We start from the raw sequence: 21,774 nt of genomic DNA, 5'->3' as shown, positions 1-21,774 counted from the left end.
TATGTATTTGGGACGGAGAGTGAACTACGGTGAACAGTTCATTGATAGTGTTGCTCTCATGAGATCTGACAGCAGAGAAACAACAACAGGCATAGTTCAGCTATACACGCCAACGTCGCAAGCATAAGATTACGAGGTAGAGAATATGTATCAGGATACTTAATGGGTGAATCATTATGGCAGAGCGATGAAAGACTATCAATCACAGGTGATTGGAAACAGAATACCAAACTTCCTATGTATGTTTTTTCCTTATTATTCTGTAATATTCTCGCAGTCTTTACTAATTCCTGGCGTCCGAGGTGTACAAAATACATCTTGTAAAATCACTTGCAAGTTTTGAAATACAGTGCAACATATCGTATTAATGGTATGAAAGAAATACTGATGTCAGCCGAAATTGGACCCTGAATTAAATTCACTGCTGACAAATGAAAATTTGTTCTTGACTAGGACTTCAACTCTAATTTCCCGACTTATGCGAGCCGTCCCCTTAGCCACCTCTGCTGTCCGGACGCGGTTGCTGTCCCACACATATCCCGAACAGTACAAGTGTAGCGTCCGCGATCAGTTTCCTCACTGTGTGCAGCTTTGCATGATTCCCTCAAGAGTTTGGACGTAGTGTGCATCCGCAGTGATGTCATCATTGCCGCCATGACGCAGATGTATGTATTATTATGTGTGAGGCGTCTGTTCTGTTGTATTTGCCCTACGGAACAGACACCACACATGCAGTAACATAAATCGTAGTAATGTAGGAAACTGCTGTGATTGTGCAATAGTCACACTTATTGTTCTGACTGTAGCACTTATTCCTCTTGAAGCATTAGTTAATAATGTCAAAATTCTATTTTATTAAGGAAAAACTTACTGATCATTTGTTAAAATGTTCTTTATTACAGCTTAAAAAATGGTTCAAATGGCTCTGAGCACTATGGGACTCAACTGCTGTGGTCATTAGTCCCCTAGAACTTAGAACTACTTAAACCTAACTAACCTAAGGACATCACACACATCCATGCCCGAGGCAGGATTCGAACCTGCGACCGTAGCAGTCGCACGGTTCCGGACTGCGCGCCTAGAACCGCGAGACCACCGCGGCCGGCACAGCTTAAATATTGTCGATAATGTGTGTTTAAATTATGTAACGCATGCTGCAGTGCTGTTTATGTAACTGTGCTCTACATTTAGATATGATGGCTATAATTAGTAATTCGATTCAGACGCCTCTCATTGGATAATTACCTACGTAAATAAAAATGTGAGTAGCTCACTCGTTTCAAAAAAATGGCTCTGAGCACTATGGGACTCAACAGCTGTGGTCATTAGTCCCCTAGAACTTACAACTACTTAAACCTAACTAACCTAAGGACATCACACACATCCATGCCCGAGGCAGGATTCGAACCTGCGACCGTAGCAGTCTCACGGTTCCGGACTGCGCGCCTAGAACCGCGAGACCACCGCGGCCGGCCACTCGTTTCAACTCAGTAAGCGCTTTCATGTGAAGTCCCTCGTTTCTTTGGTTTAATTAGTACAAATTTTACTAACGTTAGTCTAAAAAGTCGTTAAAGATTCTTTCTTCTGTTAATAACTAATTAATAAGTATCTCCTACAGTCAATCCATTTATCAAAAGAACTATCTCACTGAGCCCTCACACTTGTTGTGTCGTGCTGTGTTGTAAGTTCTGTGGTTAACTGTCCCACGTGTGCAGAAATGTACGACGGTGTCCAGTCTGTGTGCATACTTCAAGACGCTCGCGACATCCCGTCATTGTGACGTCACGGCTGTGACACAAACGACGTCTGTCGGTGTCCGTGGCTTCCCACGCGCCCTGTCAAACGTTGGTGTGGTGCGCAGCTGAGCAGCCAAGTGGCCGCGCTCAGACCGACCAAGCTTCCTCGAATCTCTCTCCTGTCTGCTGTGTCACACCTTTCAGTTCGAGGTTCCATGAGCTTATACACAGAGTTACAAAAAGGTACAGCCAAACTTTCAGGAAACATTACTCACACACAAATAAAGAGAAGATGTTATGTGGACATGTGTCCGTAAACCCTTAATTTCCATGCTAGAGCTCATTTTAGTTTCGTCAGTATGTACTGTACTTCCTCGATTCACCGCCAGTTGGCCCAATTGAAGGAAGGTAATGCTCACTTCGGTGCATATGATGACATGCGACTCATTGCTCTACAGTACTAGCATCAAGCACATCAGTACGTAGCATCAACAGGTTAGTGTTCATCACGAACATAGTTTTGCAGTCAGTGTAATGTTTACAAATGCGGAGTTGACATATGCCCATTTGATGTATTGATTAACACGGTGGAATAGCCTTGGCGCGGTACGTTTGTATCGAGACAGATTTCCAGAACGAAGGTGTCCCGACAGGAACACGTTCGAAGCAACTGACTGGCGTCTTAGGCAGCACGGAACATTCCAGCCTATGACTCGCGACTGGGGAAGACCTAGAACGACGAGGCCACCTGCAATGGACGAGGCAATTCTTCGTGCAGTTGATGATAACCCTAATGTCAGCGTCAGAGAAGTTGCTGCTGTAAAAGGTAAAGTTGACTACGTCAAGGAAATGTTGACCCCGTCACTGTATGGAGAGTGCTACGGGAGAACCAGTTGTTCCCGTAGCATGCACAGCGTGTGCAGGCACTATCAGCAGCTGATTGGCCTCCACGGGTACACTTCTGCGAATGGTTCATCCAACAATGTGTCAATCCTCATTACAGTGGAAAATGCTCTCTTTACGGATGAGGCTTCATTCCAACGTGATCAAATTGTAAATTTTCGCAGTTATCATGTGTGGGCTGACGAGAATCCGCACGCAGTTGTGCAATCACGTCATCAACACAGATTTTATGTGAACGTTTGGGCAGGCATTATTGGTACTGTCTTGATTGGGCCCCATGTTCTTCCACCTACGCTCCATTCAGCACGTTATCATGATTTCATACGGGATACTCTAGCTGTGCCGCTAGAACATGTGCCTTTAAAAGTACGACACAAAATGTGGTTCATGCACGATGGAGCTCCTGCACATTTCAGTCAAAGTGTTCGTACGCTTCTCAACAACAGATTCGGTGACTGATGGATTGGTAGAGGCGAACCAATTCCATGGCCTCCACGCTCTCCTGACCTCAAACCTCTTGACGTTCATTTATGGGGACATTTGAAAACCCCGGTACCACATGTAGATACTCTTCGTGCTCGTATTATGGACGGCTGTGATACAATACTCCATTCTGCAGGGCTGCATCAGCGCATCATGGATTCCATATGACGGAGGGTGGCCGCATGTATCCTCGCTAACGGAGGACGTTTTTGACATTTCTTGTAACAAAGTGTTTGAAGTCACGCTGGTACGTTCTGTTGCTGTGTGTTTCCATTCCATGATTAATGTGATTTGAAGAGAAGTAATAACATGGAAAGTAAGCGTTTGCGGACACATGTCCACATAACATATTTTCTTTCTTTGTGTGTGAGGAATGTTTCCTGAAAGTTTGACATTACCTTTTTGTAACACACTGTAGTACTCAGAACTCAAAATGGTTTGTAACAAAATCACATAATCATGTTTCACACGGTTTGTAGTTTGAAGATTTTCATTTAAACCAGTTTTAGACAGTACTAAACTGACGCAACACATCGTTCAGTGCAGGTTCTTCAGTACAGACTATGTAATGATTCAATAGCTATCCTATAATACAAGAGATATTTTTATTAACCTATATACAGTTTTTAATCTTCTTTTGAGCCTTTTATTTGTTTCTTTGAATTGTTATTTGCATTCATTTAGATTCTATTTATTTTCTGATTACACTACCTACTGTTTTCTTTAAACCGTCTTTTTTTCTGAGCATAGGTTATATGTTAATATACGTAATTAGAATAATGTGCAGATGTTTCTTCTGTGGCAGTATAATATTCTCTGATTTCTACTGCAGGGCTAAGAGAAAATGTTTCACAATATGTGGAGGGAAAGGTACCAATATTTTCTTTGAATTATTGTCCATTTTATCGAGTTGTATCTCATTTTCAGCATAATAATACTCTGTGCTAAGGAATATTATTCAATAAATTCGATGAACTGAGGGTTTTAATATACGTTGAGAATAAAATCTTGTATGTAATCACTACACTCTCCACTTTCAACAGAGAGTCTCAAAACATTCGAAAACTAATGCTTAAATTATTTTATTTTGGTTAATAAGTTTTAATTCTTGGTAAAAGTGACATCATGGTCGAGCACCTTATCTCGGTTGCTTGTTGTTATGAGAGTACTCACTCATTAAGAGCAACCATCCCCCGAAAATATTTATTCTCCTAATTTTCTGTTATATTAATGTTCCATCTGAGTTTGGTTACAGTTTCACTTTTACAGCTCGTGATTACTTTATGTGTTCAAAGAAATAGTTAATGCGCCCACTCTTCACCTAATAAAATAAACAATAATAAAATAAATGTATGATATGTACTCATCATTACCCTCAGAGTTTCACTCTTATCAATATTAAACTGATTTCCCTAAGTTGTAACATCGTGACCTTACTGTCACATGTCGCTAAGCGATACCGTTTCACTTCCTACCACAGTTTGCTGGTTATTTTATTGAAAATACTGGTTATGTGTGTTTGGCAGGAAGGCTTTGCGTTTTATGCACAAGTATGGTGCAGTACCGGTGTGATTTCAAGATCCTATTGTTGGCAGAAGGCAGTCAGTGAATCTCATTGGAGGAGGGAAGCTCCCCAGAGAGATGGGAAGTTTTTGCAGAAGTGGTGTAGCAGCCTGCTTCTAGATTTTGTGATTAGAGGTGACTCCTGACCTAGCTGTTGCCGCAGCTGGAGAATAATTGACTCCGATACTTTTTAATTTTGTGGACTAAAATCGAAGGTGCCACAGCGCAGCCCAACAAGAGTGAGAAAGATGTTTCTTTGGCTCCAAAATTTTCGTCATCCATTGGAAGTGAATCCCTGGCCTGAGGAGACCGACCAATCGAGGACACTGCTCCAGGCCAATAACAACACCTTTGTTTCAAAAGGGGTTTTCAACTACAGCCTGAAGATGGTGCTTGATGAGCCGAAACTGGTTTCAACAAAATAAATGAAATCCTAAGGACGACTGTATGCGTTTTATTTTCTCACAATTTCCCATCTTTCGCAGTTACCCCTCCCCCCTATACAGAAGTGGAAGCGGATAGGCTTTTGAGTGGAGAGGGTTACGGTTCTGCGTGAATATGGTGAGAACGGACTGATCTGTGGGCAGCCCACGGATGGAGACGATTGAATTATATGGTGTGTAAGTTTAAGTCATTTCTGCTTCAGTTATTCTGGAAATAAGGAACCATCATGGTAGGTATTGTGGGAATAATTTAGTGTAAAGATTTACCACCATTCTTATGTTTGTTTGTAGTAATACTTTGTATATGAATGACCTAGGCTCCACGTGTAGAGTAGAAGAGAAAGACTTTGGCTTCCCAGTCCGGTGGTATAGCGGATTCATTCTCAGTGTTTAAATCGTTCATAATTTTTTGAACTTGGAAGTCGGTGGCTTCATGTAGCCACACTGCCACGTAGTCAATGGCAGTCTAAACACATTCTTTATTATCCTACAGTAAATGTGTTCACTTTCAGTGCGAGAGTGTTGTTTGAAATGCATTTCAAATTTCTATCGAATTCTTCTGTTGTTAATCCTTGCTTCTTCACTGTGGGAATCTGGGTTTCCTAATCACGTGTCAGCAGAATAAAGTGTATTGCATCTTCACGATCAGTCAGCAGAATCACTTCATTGTATAGTGTAGAACATTTAGTTGCATAGCCAAATAATAGTTTGTCTCGAGAATTTAGCAATTTAGAGTATTTTCGCGGTTTTTGTAACTTGATCGCATTTAGTTCGTCTTTTAGTAATTTTCTGACAAATGCTTACCCTATCAGCGTGTGGGTATCGTTAGTAAGCTTTGTTATATTTCTAGAAATTTTGTCGAAACTGTAACTGGGTTTTTTACACATGTGTTGTACCATGTGCGACCATGTGTTAATCACATCCCTAGACAAGATGCTCACCCCTGAGTAGCCATTGGGCTTTTCTGTAGTTTTGGTTGTAATAATACGTTATTTATTTCGATGTGTTGTGGTATGAGCGAGTGTTCGAATGCTGGATTAGATTTCCTATTTCCCGTTCCCCTTGGCTATCCCAACCACCCTATATTATTGTTTCGATTTGGTTCCCTGATGTACTTCACTGTACCTTGAGTAGAGGACCACACCAGCTATTATTTTGGCCGTTGAACCTTCAGTAGAGGACTTCATCAGCTATTATTATTGTTTATGCTGTTGTTTTGTCTGTACTTGATCCAAGTTCAATCAAAGGAACTGTCTCCAGACGAAGTAACTATTTTAATTTTTCCTCCACTTGTACACTTTAATAGTGATATTAACAGTTACATATCATAATAATTAGAGCAAATAAAACTCTTTCATGCTGAGACTTGATTTAAGCTACAAGAGCCATAAAATTGGCCTACAACTTTTCCCTACTTAGGCGCCTACTAATAAAAATACAACCTATTGTACAATTTAGTTTATTGTTCTCACAGTGACAATATTATCTTTGTGCATAATTGCCAAACTCAAAGATCATTCTTTTATTATTCACTGAATGTTCGGAGCACTGTATTCGCTCATCTTGTTTGCTTATTGACTAGGAAAAGCTTTGTCGATATCCCCTAGGAAGACAAGTTTCTTATACGTTGTTAGGAGATTATTCTGGTAACGGCCTTGCAGTATTCAGGTAAAATAAGCAACGGCGTTTTATAGCAACATTATAGAATAACATTGGTCTATCTTATACTGTTGACACAAACAGATTAAACGTTCCAAATTTAATTTTAATTCCAATAAGTTGTTTAGATTAACCGAAAAAAGGTCTTAGTAAAAACTGTATGTCTGATCATAAACTTTACATTCTTAATATATTCTTCATGCATAAAACTTTTTGTGTTCTTATGAAGAGCAAGTTAACCGGAGTACATAAAGAATGTTATCAATGTGGATATTTCTCAAAAGTGTTAATGTGGTATCGTACGAATATAAAAAATGTTAACAACGAATGTACCGCTGAATATTACAAACTAAGTTCATAACATATCAAACAAATCTGAGTGATACAGAAGAAGAAATTGGTTTCAGTAATGAGTCTCAATGTTAATATGACATTGAATAGTTCCAAACCTTTATTAGCAAATCTTTGTAAATAAAGTGGTTTCCAATTTATATTTGTTCAGCACTAATTTCTGAATGATACTCAAAAACTCAGCTAATGATTGTTTTGTCTCAGATGACACTCCAATTGAAATTCTAGCGTTTTCAGCTTTCAACTAAGTTGGCTGGTTTTTTGGTTTGTGGGAAGGGGACCAAACAGAGATGTCATCGGTGCCGTCGGATTAGGGAAAGATAGGGAATGAAGTTGGCCATGCCTTTCAAAGGAACCATCCCGACATTTGCCTCAAGCGATTTAGGGGAATCACTGCGAGTCCAGTGTGCTGACCACTGCAGACATCGCTCGGTTCTAATGAAGTAAGTAATATTGATACTTCGAAAACTATAATCTGTTTTGTTGTTTGTGTTTTGAATGAATACGTTTTGTATATAAAAAGTAGAGGCCATCATTTCTATGCGAATAGAGTGCATTTTCTGTTAGAAGAAAGCCTGTTAATGATTATCACCTTGCAAGTATTTGATAGGGTGTACTCGGAACCGTAATTTTAAGTTATACATTTGTGTATATCTATGAAGAGATTTAGTAACCTTCTAGATCTCAGTACTAGCCTTCATATATGTACACGCTTTTTCTGATGTGTTATTGCGTCAGAGTCTACTGAGTAGTTAGATAACGGTCCATATAACTACTACACTACATTAGACTGAAGTTTGCAGTATGCGACATAAGTTGCAAATGACATGTTAAACGAATGTTACAAAAGACGTAACAGACATGTGTCTCATACCATATGTTATGCACGTATTTCTTTAATGCCCTGATACAGCCAGCACGTTTTTGTCATGTTCAAGGGAAGTACTTCTATCAAGTGTTCAGAGCAGAGAGACGATGAAAGTACGGTGTGACCATTATCGTTGAGCATGAGTTTATGTTTATTTGTATTTCTATTACAGTTATTTGCGAAGACACGCGTTTACAGTTTTAAAAATAACCAGTAAAATGAATCCAGAATTACCGACGAACCACAGAGCTGATTGTTCACTCGCGTGCCTGATACGCTCCGAAGCGAGACGGTATTGTCGAGCGACTGTTTCCACCTATCTGTACAGTGGTATTTCTCGTGATAGAAGCATGCAGCTGGTCACTGCAGCTACGCTCATGAGCGACGAAACAAGAGACATTTGTAACTTTCAAATGTGTTGACTACAGTGTTTTAAGACACATCGGCCGTTAGGAGGATGGGTGAAATGCGCTGCATCAGTGCAAGCGGCAACACCTTTATCGTGGTGTCCACTTGAGGCATTCGGTCTCACACATCACACGAGCTCAAGTACTTCCGATTTCCACTTCGTCGAGGCTGTATTTAGAGAAACTCAATGTGGAAGGAAAATCTGATTTGAAGAGGGCTTTAATCAATTACCATGTTGATGTTAGGGGTCATAGCCGTTGTTTGTAACAGTTCAAAGAGGCTACCGGGTGCAGCAAGTCACTACCCAGGTTGTTAAGGAAACTATAATTGGCGAGGAGTCGTGCTGTCGGGAAGCGATTCACCGCTATGGGGCACAAAAACTATCGTTCCGTGGAGGGTCCTCTGCTCAAAGCACTGCCCATAATACGAGAATGTTATGAGCGCAGGATCACCTCCACTGGAGAGTCAAAGCGACGAAAGACGTAGCCTGGACTGACGAGCCGCGGTAAACGTCATTGCAGGCCCATTACAGCGTACGAGTTCGTTGAAAACCGCATAAGCAATATACCCTTTGCCCAAAAGAGCACCATTCAGATCTGGGAGCAATTTACACGAAAAGAAATGCTGACACTGGCTCTTTCGCAACCGTCTCTCACCGATACGAAGTCAGATACGTACACTTACCTGTTCGATTATAAAATTATGCAGGCGACCTGTGTCTGCAGCAAACTGAACGAGGTGCTACAGAGGTCAGCACTCCGTACTCGCAGTCGGATGATTCTGAGGTTCACATCATGTTCCGCTCACCTAATTTAGATTTTCTACAGAGCCAATAATTCGCTGAAGGGGGACCGACAGGTTTGTAATCCCTATCTTAAATGAAGTGAAATTTATTTGTAAAAAAAGTATCTTCAATAAGAAAACACTGAAAATAAAAATTTATAAAGAAATATGGCTTGTAGATTACACATCTAATACCATTTTAATAGAAGGATTTGTAAAAATACTGATTAATTGTAAGATAATAACTATTTTTGTAAAAAGTGGACATCACACTAAGAAACTACCTACGTGTGTTTTATGTACATAAGGCTTTAACTTCTTTCAGATCTACAAAATAGGGAATCCCCTGTGTTAAAATATGCATGATACTAAGATTAGCATATCCTCTAATTGTGAACAAATTTTAAACAAGAAGGAGGTAAGAGAAGGTACACTTCATTCTTAAAAGAGCATCTTACTGGAAACAGCCATTAAAGCTAACAGTGCATTCCAGTTGCATAAGATGGGTTGTCTGCATTCTCTTCCATCTCATCTTGCAACGTCCTTTGTTCTGCTCCTCTTTATTGTCTTGCCCTTTTTCCAAGGTCTCTAATAAGTCTCTCAGATGCCCGAACTATTTCTTTATTTAAATTTAGCATTTGTTTCACAGTGAAAGGACCAACAGTTGGTGGCAGTCTTTTCAGGACTTCACGTCTTGCAAAATTTTCTTCCCTGAACGTTTCCACTTCTTGAACGACACCGAAGTGCAGAGTGCCAGTTGCCACAAACACTGTCTTCTGAATTCTAGCCCAGGTTAGACCTTTTATGAACTCTTTAGGGAGCTGGGAACGACCATGAAGACATTTCTTCAATGTCTTATATCTGACAAATCTCTGAAAGTTTCTTTCGAAACCTCCACCATGGGTAAAGGTATAGTTTGACTGTGAATAAATACCACACCATTGTTGTGTTATATGTTGTATTTGCACCACGAATCACTTCCTAGGAGGCACAGGCCATGACTGGATTGGTCGTATGTTGAAGAGGTGCGGAAAAAACTGGTTGTACAGCTTTGACAATATCTTCTACGCTGCTAATCATTTTGCCTGATGGTCGTGCCATCATAATTTTGGATTTACCTATGACAATTCTGTCAGTCTATTTTTAGCATCTAATCGTCTGCCATCTTCATGTTTATTTCGCTTCTATACACAGTTGTTCCAGCCTGGAACCCATTCACTTTTGTTGGCGACGTTATGCACTCCACTTTAGTGATAGTTGTATTTTATCCATATTCCTCATATTTCCCCAACTGCTTCGAAAGCTTTTGAATCCTCATCTTCTAAATAACTGACGGCTCTCACCTTCCTCAACTGTTCAGGTTCGTGGAAAATGGACACGTTCACACGGTGTTTTGTTTAAATAATTGTATAAACCAGAAATAAGGCTACAATATATATGTAGTACATATCATTGCCAAGGGGGAGACGGTAGATTGAGATGAATGAAAGAAGAACAAAAAATTGCAAGTGGGAAGTCTTTAGATTGAGATCATTGAAACAAGAATAGAAAATTTCAAGGTTCAACTTGTACGGAGCCTCTTACAGTGATTTATTTCCACGTTCTTCCATACATCCGACGTAGCGATACTTTGCTAATGGTCTCTTTGACAGCAGTACCCTAAAACTACATTTCTCTGAGACGAGGTATCTCAACACTCTCAATTATTGTCAAAATGATGTAACGAACGCTCCACAGTCAAGAGGATGCACTGCTCGCCTCCTTGTTCATCTGACCTCAGTCCTATTAAGGTCGACCAGCACATCATTGACAACAGACACCTTTGACCTCAAACGCTCCGGACGGCACGAAACCATGTTTAGACTAACACTGGATCATAAAATCAGCAGTGGCCTGTGTCATTTCCATGCAAAACTCCGCACTTGTCAGCACTTGTCAGCAAGCACCATCAGACGATGGGATATTTAGCTGCACTGACAAGTGCGTGAATGGTATAGCTGCATTTCGAATGTACCTCTTGATGTGTTCGCACGCGGATTGCTGTGTAAACTGTGTACAGTGATTTCATGAAGAGAATTAATCCTACAAAGTTGTCCAAATGTTAGGCACAAAATTGTGACGTGCTGAATATGGAAATGAAATCGGAGTTAAGGATAGTAATTTGGAATTATAAAGGAAATGAAAAAGAAGTACATGACGTTACGCTGGGTGCATTTACTGATTTTGAAGGACCGGAAGAACTTGAACTTGGAGGTGACTGTTCAAGCGGCACACGACGTTCATCTCCAGGGCAACAGGAACAATCCAGTCAAAGTGAGTACGAAGTATCTCCACTCAAACCATAGAGGTGGTCTTTATTAGGTGTTGCTGACGTTTATGAAAACTAATAAAATTGTGGCTCCAGTTCCAATAGCAAACTAATGCGACGTTATAAGTGCATTAAAATAACTTTTTTCAGATTAATTCTAAATTATGTGTTTAGCGAAATGTGAGCAGGAACTTCTTTCAAAAGAAATACGGACTGTCCCAATTAAAAACTATAAAAGAGCATGTAATATTGCAATTTGATAGCGCAAGATAGTATTGGTAGTATTGGTTTACGGTTCACAATTGGCATATGTAAATGTGTACCCTAGAAACGTCTAAAAAGGTTGGGTTGAACAATCTCAAAGCTTCGATTTTTTTTCTCGACAATATTAAGCCTGAATATGGCATTTCATCCAGGCATATTATTACGTTTGTCACACAAAGGGGCATAGAAAGAGATAGTGATATGTATCGGAAGGCACAACAGTTTCTGGAGAAAGCGAACATGTTTACGAGACAGCAAGGTGTGGAGAAAGTTAATGTTCGGATCTGTGAACAGAGTCAATTCCAGCGTGAAATGTCTCCATCATCAATAGTGTCTTACAGAGAAAAAACTACAGTTAGTGTGTAGCAGTCTGTACATAGCTCTATCCATAGCTACAGAAGTGATGCGGCCTTGTCAGTGGAAGACCAACAAACAAGTTGTACATCTGTTTTCAAGGGTCAAAAGTAACTTCAGGCCCAAATATTTCAAAGAAACTTGAAACAATCTGCCCAAGAAACGCTCATGTGAGACAACAAAGAAATATGAAAATGACTACAGAACACATTGAACGTTCTCTGACTTCAGTCATTGGCGAACAAGTAAAAAGTTAAATGAGTCTATTGCTGTGTGATTCCTGGTCAGGTCATACTAATGGGATCATTATTTCTTCATCATATTTTTATATGTGATCCACAATCAGTTTCCTACACGCTTATAGTGCAGTTCCTTCCGAACTCACTATGCAAATGTAGACGAGATGTGGCTCAAATTCAAAGATATAGTAGCAACAGCAATTGAGAGATTCATACCTCTTAAATTGGTAAGAGATGGAACTGATCCCCCGTGGTATACAAAACAGGTCCGAAGGCTGTTGCAGAGGCAACGGAAAAAGGATGCGAAGTACAGAAGAACGCGAAATCCCGAAGATGAGCTAAAATTTACAGAGCAGGAGATTTGGCACGGACTTCAATGCGAGATGCCTTTAGTAGGTTCCACAATGAAACATTGTCTCCAAATTTTATAGAAAATCCGAAGAAATTCTGGTCGTATGTAAAGTACACAAGCGGCAAGACGCAGTCAATACCTTCGCGGCTCAGTGCCGATGGTACTGTTACCGACGACTGTGCCGCTAAAGCGGAATTATTGAACGCAGTTTTCCGAAATTCCTTCACCATGGAAGACGAATGGAATATTCCATAATTTGAAACACGAGTATCTGCTAGCATGAGTTTCTTAGAAGTAGATACCTTAGGGGTTGCGAAGCAACTCAAATCGCTTGATACGGGCAAGTCTTCAGGTCCAGATTGTATACCGATTAGGTTCCTTTCAGATTACATTCCCTACTTAGCAATCATATACAACCGCTCTCTCACCGATAGATCTGTACCTACAGATTGGAAAATTGCGCTGGTCGCACCAGTGTTTAAGGAGGGTAGTTGGAGTAATCCATCTAACTACAGACCTATATCATTGACGTCGGTTTGCAATAGGGTTTTGGAGCATATACTGTATTCAAACATTATGAATCACCTTGAAAGGAACTATCTACTGATACGTAATCATCGTTCTTGTGCAACGCACCTAGCTCTTTATTCGCACGAAGTAATGGCCGCTATCGACAGGGGATCTCAAGTTGATTCGATTCCGTATTTCTAGATTTCCGGAAAGCTTTTGACACCAATCCTCACAAGCGACTTCTAATCAAGCGACTTCTAATCGTCTCAGTTGTGCGACTGGATTCGTGATTTCCTGTCAGGATGGTCGCAGTTCGTAGTAATAGACGGCAAATCATCGAGTAAAACTGAAATATCAGGTGTTCACCAGGGAAGCGTCCTGGGACCTCTGCTGTTCCTGATCTAGATAAATAACCTGGGTGACAATCTCAGCAGTTCTCTTAGGTTGTTCGCAGATGATGCTGTAAATTACCGTCTAGTAAGGTCACCCGTAGATCAGTATCAGTTGCAAAGCGATTTAGAAAAGATTGCTGTATGGTGTGGCAGGTGGCAATTGACAATAAATAACGAAAAGTGTGAGGTGATGCACATGAGTTCCAAAACAAATCCGTTGGAATTCGATTACTCGATAAATAGTACAATTCTCAAGGCTGTCAATTCAACTAAGTACTTGCGTGTTAAAATTACGAACAACTTCAGTTGGAAAGACCACATCGATAATATTGTGGGGAAGGCGAGCCAAAGGTTGCGTTTCATTGGCAGGACACTTAGAGGATGCAACAAGTCGACTAATGAGACAGCTTACACTACACTCGTTCGTCCTCTGTTAGAATATTGCTGCGCGGTGTGGCATCCTTACCAGGTGGGATTGACGGAGGACATCGAAAGGGTGCAAAAAAGGGCAGCTCGTTTTGTATTATCACTTAATAGGGGAGAGAGTGTGGCAGATATGATACGCAAATTGGGATGGAAGTTTTTACAGCAAAGACGCTTTTCGTCGCGGCGAGATCTATTTACGAAATTTTAGTCACCAACTTTCTCTTCCGAATGCAAAAATATTTTGTTGACCATCAAAATGAAATAAGAGAAATCAGAGCTCGAACAGAAAGGTTTAGGTGTTCATTTTTCCCACGCGCTGTTAGGGAGTGGAATGGTAGAGAGATAGTATCATTGTGGTTCGAGGAACCCTCTGCCAAGCACTTAAATGTGAATTTCAGAGCAATCATGTAGATGTAGACGTTTGGCGAAAGGCGAGTTATTACGCTGACATACTCATATAATTATTTAAATCGTAATTAGTACGGCTTTTGGTATTACACTACTTGAATGCGGAAGTGATTTTGAATGCTGTTGTTGTCTTCAGTCCGTAAAATGCTTCGATGCAGCTGTCCATACTACTCTAACATGTGAGAGCCTTTTCATCTCCGAATAATTACTGCAACCTACATCTCTCTGAATCTTGTTACTGTACTCATCTCTTAGTCTCCCTCTACTATATTTAGTCTCCCACACTTCGCTCCAATACTAAACTGATCATCCTTTGATATCTCAGAATGTGTCCCATCAACCACTGTCTCATCTTAGTCAAGTTGTGCCACAAATCTTTTCTGCCCAGTTCTCATTAGTTACGTAATCTGACCATTTAATCGTCAGCATTCTTCTGTAGCAGCAAATTTCTAAATTTTTCATTTTCTTTTTGTGTAATCTGTTTATCATTCACGTTCCACTTCCATATATGGTACACTCCACACAAACACCATCAGAAAACAGTTCCTAAAACTTAAATCTGTATTTTGGGTTGACAAGTTCTTCTACCTCTGAAACGGTTTTCTTGCCATTGCCAGTCTACATTTTTGTACCCCCTCTAATTCTGTTAATTCCCTGCCCAAATAACAAAACTCATCTATTGCTGTAAGTGTCTCGTTACCTAATCCATCTGTGCATTACCACATTTAATTCTACTTCATTCCTTATCCTTGTTTTCGTTTAACAATTCTTCCAAGTCCCGTGCTTTTTGAAGGAATTACAATGACATCGACAAACATTAAAGATTTTTTTCTCCCTGAATCTTAATTCGTACTCCAAATTTTTTTTTGGTTTTCTTTACTGCTTGCTCAGTACACAGACTCAATAACGTAGAGGATAGGCTACAACCCTGCCTCACTACCTTCTCAACCACTGCTTTCCTTTCATCCCGGAAGACGTACAGACTGGCTTACGTAATATGTTAACAAATAGTTGTATTTTAATGAATGTGAAATGTTCCGTGCTTGTTTGTGAAACTTCACGTAACGTATTTCAATCTCTCAACTTAGACGGTTGTGAGATCTATCGGGAAAGTCCAGTAGGTGATTGCAACTATATCCAGGGGGCACTATTTGTTTTCCCACACAACAGCTGTTCTTTAGTTAGTAATAAGGGTACAAACCTCTTGCTGGTGGAACAATATCCAGGAACACTGGAGTGGATCCACGTAACATACCTCAAGTTAATGTTCCCAACCCGTTACTGGGCCGTCGTTGCGCATCTGCGAGAGCACTCGCATTTCAGCGTATATTAGTTAGAGAGTCGTTGACAGTGGCAGCCAGGGGGCAGAAGTTGCTAAGCGGATTCCGTTGCGACTGGCCACCTACCCCCGTGCGTTCCAGATACGGCCGTGTTTTACGGCTGTGCTCCAGACGAGCGCGCTCGAGGCTGCGTGGACGTTTAGATAGCGGCTGTGTACACAAACTACTGCCCTCTGCTTGTTTTACTGGTGTTGATAAACTCCCCCCGAGCCCTCCAGAAAACAAATCACTTCAGAGGGAGCCGTATGGAAAGAAGGCTAGGGGCCCGCGTCATAGTGCCAAGAGAGTGGAGAACAAAGCATACTCTGTGAATTATCATGCAGAGAAATCCTCAAAATACTTTTCGGTGACTATCAAAGTTCAGAAAAAGGCAAAATTTTTATTTCCTTTTTTATGAGTTTGTATTCTGAGATTCAGTGTATGAGTGTTATAATTGGGCTTCTTGTAAAATGTATATATCTGTACAAGAATATTTAGAGAAGTCATGGCCTGGGTGAGTGATCCAACTCTTTCCAGTGCAATCAATTAGAAGGCAACGAATTACTTTGTATGCGCAGTTTACTGCAGAAAACGCAATCTAATTAACGTAAAAAACTACAGCAACAACGAACAAAAAATTAAAAGCTAATTAAAACTACCCACACGGGATAAAAGTAAAAAGTGTTTAACGTAATATAGTATGCGCATTTTCAGAAAAGGATTGCATTCAAGTTATCTTTGTTACTAAACTCAGCCTGAGATAAAAAAATCTTACACACAGATAATAAATTTATTATAAGCAGCTTTGATCATTCAAGCTCCGATCCCCAGTCTTGAAACTGGATATTTTGAATGAAAAAACGGTGGCGATGATTAAATTTCAAATTATGTTCCCAGCAGCACCTTCGTTGTTTTAGGTTTGAATGACAGATAAATAGGCTGTGAAGAATAAAGCAACGGTCAAGGCAATTTAACTTTCTGGGTCAGTGACAGTACAGCTGCATAAAACACAGTCGAATACGAATGACAGTGAGATTTTAACCGAAAAACTTAATTTAAATCAGAACTTCAATTAATATTTTTTTCTCTCCTTTACGTCACTAGTTTTTACTCACATGATTTATGCATCTTTACCAAATTTCTAAATTGAAATCTGATCTACTTTCGATTTAATTTTTAAGTAAACCAAAATTGTGCAGAAATCAAACATAATATATATATTGGCAGAATGTTTGACTTTCTTACGGCCGCTCGGGATTAGCCGAGGGGTCTCAGGCGCTGCAGTCATGGACTGTGCAGCTGGTCCCGGCGGAGGTTCGAGTCCTCCGTCGGACATGGGTGTGTGTGTGTTTGTCCTTAAGATAACTTAAGTTAATTAGTGTGTAAGGTCAGGGACTGATGACCTTAGCAGTTAAGTCCCATAAGATTTCACACACATTTGATTTTTGAACTTTCTTACGGGTGTGGTCCGGTTAATTAAATAGTTATTCGTATCTGTGTTTTTTGGTACAGTGACGAAATCTTTTTACGATGAGTAAGGAGCACAAAACTAAGATCAAGGTATGGTAATTTTAATGCAGGAGCATAGATTTAACTTACGTTACACAACATTTAACGTAAGTAATGACAAAAACAGACTTACATCCTTGTACCGAAAAACCAAAGGATAATTTACAGTCAGCAGGTATATGAAAGCTAAGTAGCGAACACATTGATTAAAACTTGTGGCTTATTATGTGCGTATGAAACATGGTGTCTTACGATGCCACCTGGAACAGGCCTCGTTAATTAATTACACATTTTATTCAATTGTTACTGGACCATGCATAAAAGAGAGTTGTAATTGTAAACCAATAAAAAACATTGTGTAGACATGAACTTTACAAGCACTCTGTAGCAGTCTCGCGTATTAGAACATAGTTTTATAGTTATTCTTGTTCGCAAAACGAAATAAGTAACTTAGATGTAACTTTATTCCGATTCCATTTTCCGGGATTACTATTGGTACCACAGTCATTCAGCACGCGGAAGATCAGAGCAGAAAGTTGTGGTGTGTGTGGCACGCTACACACACACACACACAAACACACACACACACACACACACAAAGAAACAGCGACATGTGACGTCAGCGACAGCGGCCGTGAGTGCCTATGTTATTGTGATTTCCTCTCTGAGGATGAACTTTTTTAGCATAAATGCAGTATGTAGACAGATATCTAGTAGGAGCAGCACTGCAAAAGTGGCTCACATGTCACTGTGGTACTTGTATTTTTCCTACTACACTGCAGCACTTTGCATGCGAGCACTATCTAAACCTTGACATTTCTCAAAATCTAACAAGAAATAATTCGGCTTGAAGTGCCGAATTATTAGATACCAAATAGATATCTAAAGCAGAGGAATCACTCTTTCTCACTTACTTACAGACACGCACAAACACACACACACACACACACACAAAGTTAATTTGCCGTGATAATTAATAACACAAACGTACACTAAGTATTTGAAGGAGAGAGGCGTTGTAAATACTTTGTTTCACAGACACGTTAAGTGTCGTTTAGTGGAGTTATCAATACTGATAGATACAGCGCATTTAATTCTATCTCTTCTCTCATGTACAGACCTGTGGTTTATGTGCTTTCAGTAAAGTTGAATGTGTTTTTGCGGTAAAAGATATGTCGAAAATAAAATTACTTGCGCACAACAAGTGCAAGCTTTCTTTTAAAATGTGTTCTTTGTTTGATTTGGAACTCGTACTGGCTCGGTTTGTTGGTTGTAGCTTTACTGTTGTTTCGTATTGGGTGATTTTGTGCATTTCCAACAGCGAGTGAAACCAACATATCTGCTGCAACATTGGAACATGAAACTGACCCTGTTTTATAATCATTCTAAGAATCTGCAAACTGGGTAAAATCTGAACTTTACTATTAATCTCTTTAATTAAACACAGTAGTCACTTGCATTAATGATCTGCCTAATAATGCTGTTCATGAAATGGTCCCTCTGCTTTGACAATTTTCGTAGCAAACTGATCCTGAAATGAAAGTATCTCACCTCGTTCCTGAAATGAAAATATCTTACCTCGTAATATAACTGCTGCGAAACTAGGCACTTGCTGCGTTCTGTACGCCAAATGCCAATTTCTAACTACAGTTACTGAGAGCTTAGTGCAATGTTCCAGAGAACAAGTAAACTATTTTTTCACATCACTGAGTGAGACACTCCTTTAAATAAAAATGACTTAGATCGAGAATGTGAACAATGCTCTTAAATGAAATACTTTTTTAACAAACTGTTTTTAAATTATCTGATATATTGTTACTCGTATGAAATTCATGTTACAACTCTCATCAACGTTAAAAAAGGACAATACTGATCTTACTCTCACGAATGTTAGACAAATAATTAATAAACGTTAAAAACAACTTACAGTGAAAATTACAGAACTTTAAATGAAAAATCTTAAGTTCCCTTATACGGATGTCTGATTCAACAATGGTTCCAAACTACGCGTGACTGCAATGCAACTAAATAAAAAATATTACCTTTATTCCTCTTCATACGCTTTTCTAATCTCATTACATGTCATTCCATTCCTTTCTCCTGATTCATAATATTCAAACACAAATCGTTTTACTTAAACACATTTCCACTTAACTTCACGTCTACATTGCCGCGAGTCCTCTGCTCAGCGTCTCACTCGTTGCTACTCTAACGATGGAACTCCAGCGCTCTCCGATTCCCAGCAGCGATGACAAAAACAAGAACATCTTCCATCGGCACAGCTACTCTGACGAAAGATTGTGCGAGAATAATAAGCGATTCAAAATTATAATTTAACGTCTGAGTAGCGAGAGTGCGTAGAAATTCCAGACATACAATGATACACTATAAGTAGACCTGTTTCACAACTTCATACGTTCTCTGCTATGTGCTCGCCAATTACTTTTATTTATTTGCTCTTTGGAGTACTGTGGAGCACAAAGTATTTTACCTCACCACTCAGGATGTCCTTATAAGCGTTCAGCATGAATACTCCTAACATACAAGTGACGATCAAATTGTTTTATTAAATTCAGTTATTATATAAAATTCTTTTATGTTATAAAATTTAATTATCTTATGTTTAGTTTCATGCCTACTACAACGGGATTTATAGACCGTACCAGTCACATTGGGTAACAATCTTTAGGTGTATTCTTTGTCATTCTTGATGTAAAGAACAGCAACACTGTCTAAAAATGTAGATAAATGTCAGAAAATAACTGAAACAAAGAGAGAGAATCCGATATAGTGTGATTATAAGAAGATGATGAACCAAATTGTATAGTACTTAGTGGTAATACTAACAAGCAATACGAAAATGGATGATAACGTAAAATTAGTATTAGGGTAACCGAAGGGACAACTTAAATCTGTCGGAAGGTTCTGGTAAAATGTAGTGAATCCGGAATGCATACTGCACAAAACACTTACAGTGTTTGGAGTCGTTGTCATGCACCCACAACAAGACACCTATAACGAGTGCAGAATGGGGCTACAGTAGCGCTTACTAGAACAATAAACCTTGCCTGGTACCTGGTATTTGAAATATGAACACAAACAAAACTTTATATCTCCGAAAATATAATTATAGTCACTGAAACATCCATAATACAAACAAAAAAAAACGTATTTCACTTTGATCAAAGTGTCTTCCCTCGGATTTAATGACTGACAAACAAAGTCGAGACTGGCGGGCAATACGTATTTGTAGACGTTTCAAGTCTATATGATTCCACATATACATAATGATATTCCAGGAATGTTCATTACTTGTTATGTGATTTTTCCGGATGCATTAGTCCACTTCATCACAGACAGTTTCTACAGGATTACAATCAGGTCATTTAGAATGCTACATGATATTTTTCAGGATTTCTTTTATAATCTTAATGAGATTAGATGTCCATGGTGACAAAGAACGTCTTTATATTGAATAGTTACTCTCTATACTAAAATACATATTTTGTTGACATTTCTAACACAAAAAATAACATTAACGAGTTGTATTTATTCATAGTTATCAGTCGTATTAGCTACGGAGTTTTATCGACAAAAAGAACTCACTTTTGTACTTTCTTTACACTTCACATTAACACTAATGGCCTAGGCTTAGTTTAATTTTTTAGGACTTTGCAGGACACACACACACACACACACACACACACACACACACACACACACACACACACACGTGGCAGAAAACAGAGAGAAAGCGAAGGTGAGGAATTCTACAGCTTTTGGCGTACACGTTGTTCTAGCAACGGTTGGCACAATTTAGTGAAAAAGATATCTGACCTGTTATACAACATTCATAGCTGGTAATTGAACCATTATAATACTGTAACACCACATCTCCCCCTGACCCCGGATGAAATTTATTGTTTCCGTCGTCATTCTGGTGGAGCTATGCAAGGGATTTTGAGTTTCGTTCTCGCCGCTGAGCGGCAATATCCGCTGGCCATTTATTATTTCTTCCCTGCAGGGGAGAGAAAGGGAGTGCGTCACGCGAAGTCCCGTGCTGCCGGTCTCCAGCAGCTGGAATCCGAAGGGGCCCACGTTCCAGCACACTCCGGCAGCGCCGCAGCGCATCTAGCGGCCTGTTGCCGTGTCGCGGTTGCCGCTCTCTACGACTGCGTAACTGTAGATGTATTGACATCCGTGAAATGTAGACGTACTTTCTAGTGCCTCGGAAAAAGTTAGATGTTGGCATCCGTGGAAATACTTTACCTAGTTCAATGTACCGTCGAGATTTTAAATGCTGAATTTGTATGTAGTAATTAAACTAAAATATGTTAATTGTGAACACAGTCGCACTGTGTTACTTTGACTTTTTACTCAGTTCGGTTCTGGTTGGCTCTGAGCTCTATGAGACTTCTGAGGTCATCAGTCCCCTAGAACTTAGAACTACTTAAACCTAACTAACCTAAGGACATCAAACACATCCATGCCAGAGG

This window comes from Schistocerca gregaria, chromosome 4, assembly GCF_023897955.1.
Source record: "Schistocerca gregaria isolate iqSchGreg1 chromosome 4, iqSchGreg1.2, whole genome shotgun sequence".
Taxonomy (NCBI): Eukaryota; Metazoa; Arthropoda; class Insecta; order Orthoptera; family Acrididae; genus Schistocerca; species Schistocerca gregaria.
Note: the sequence above shows the minus strand (reverse complement) of the source record.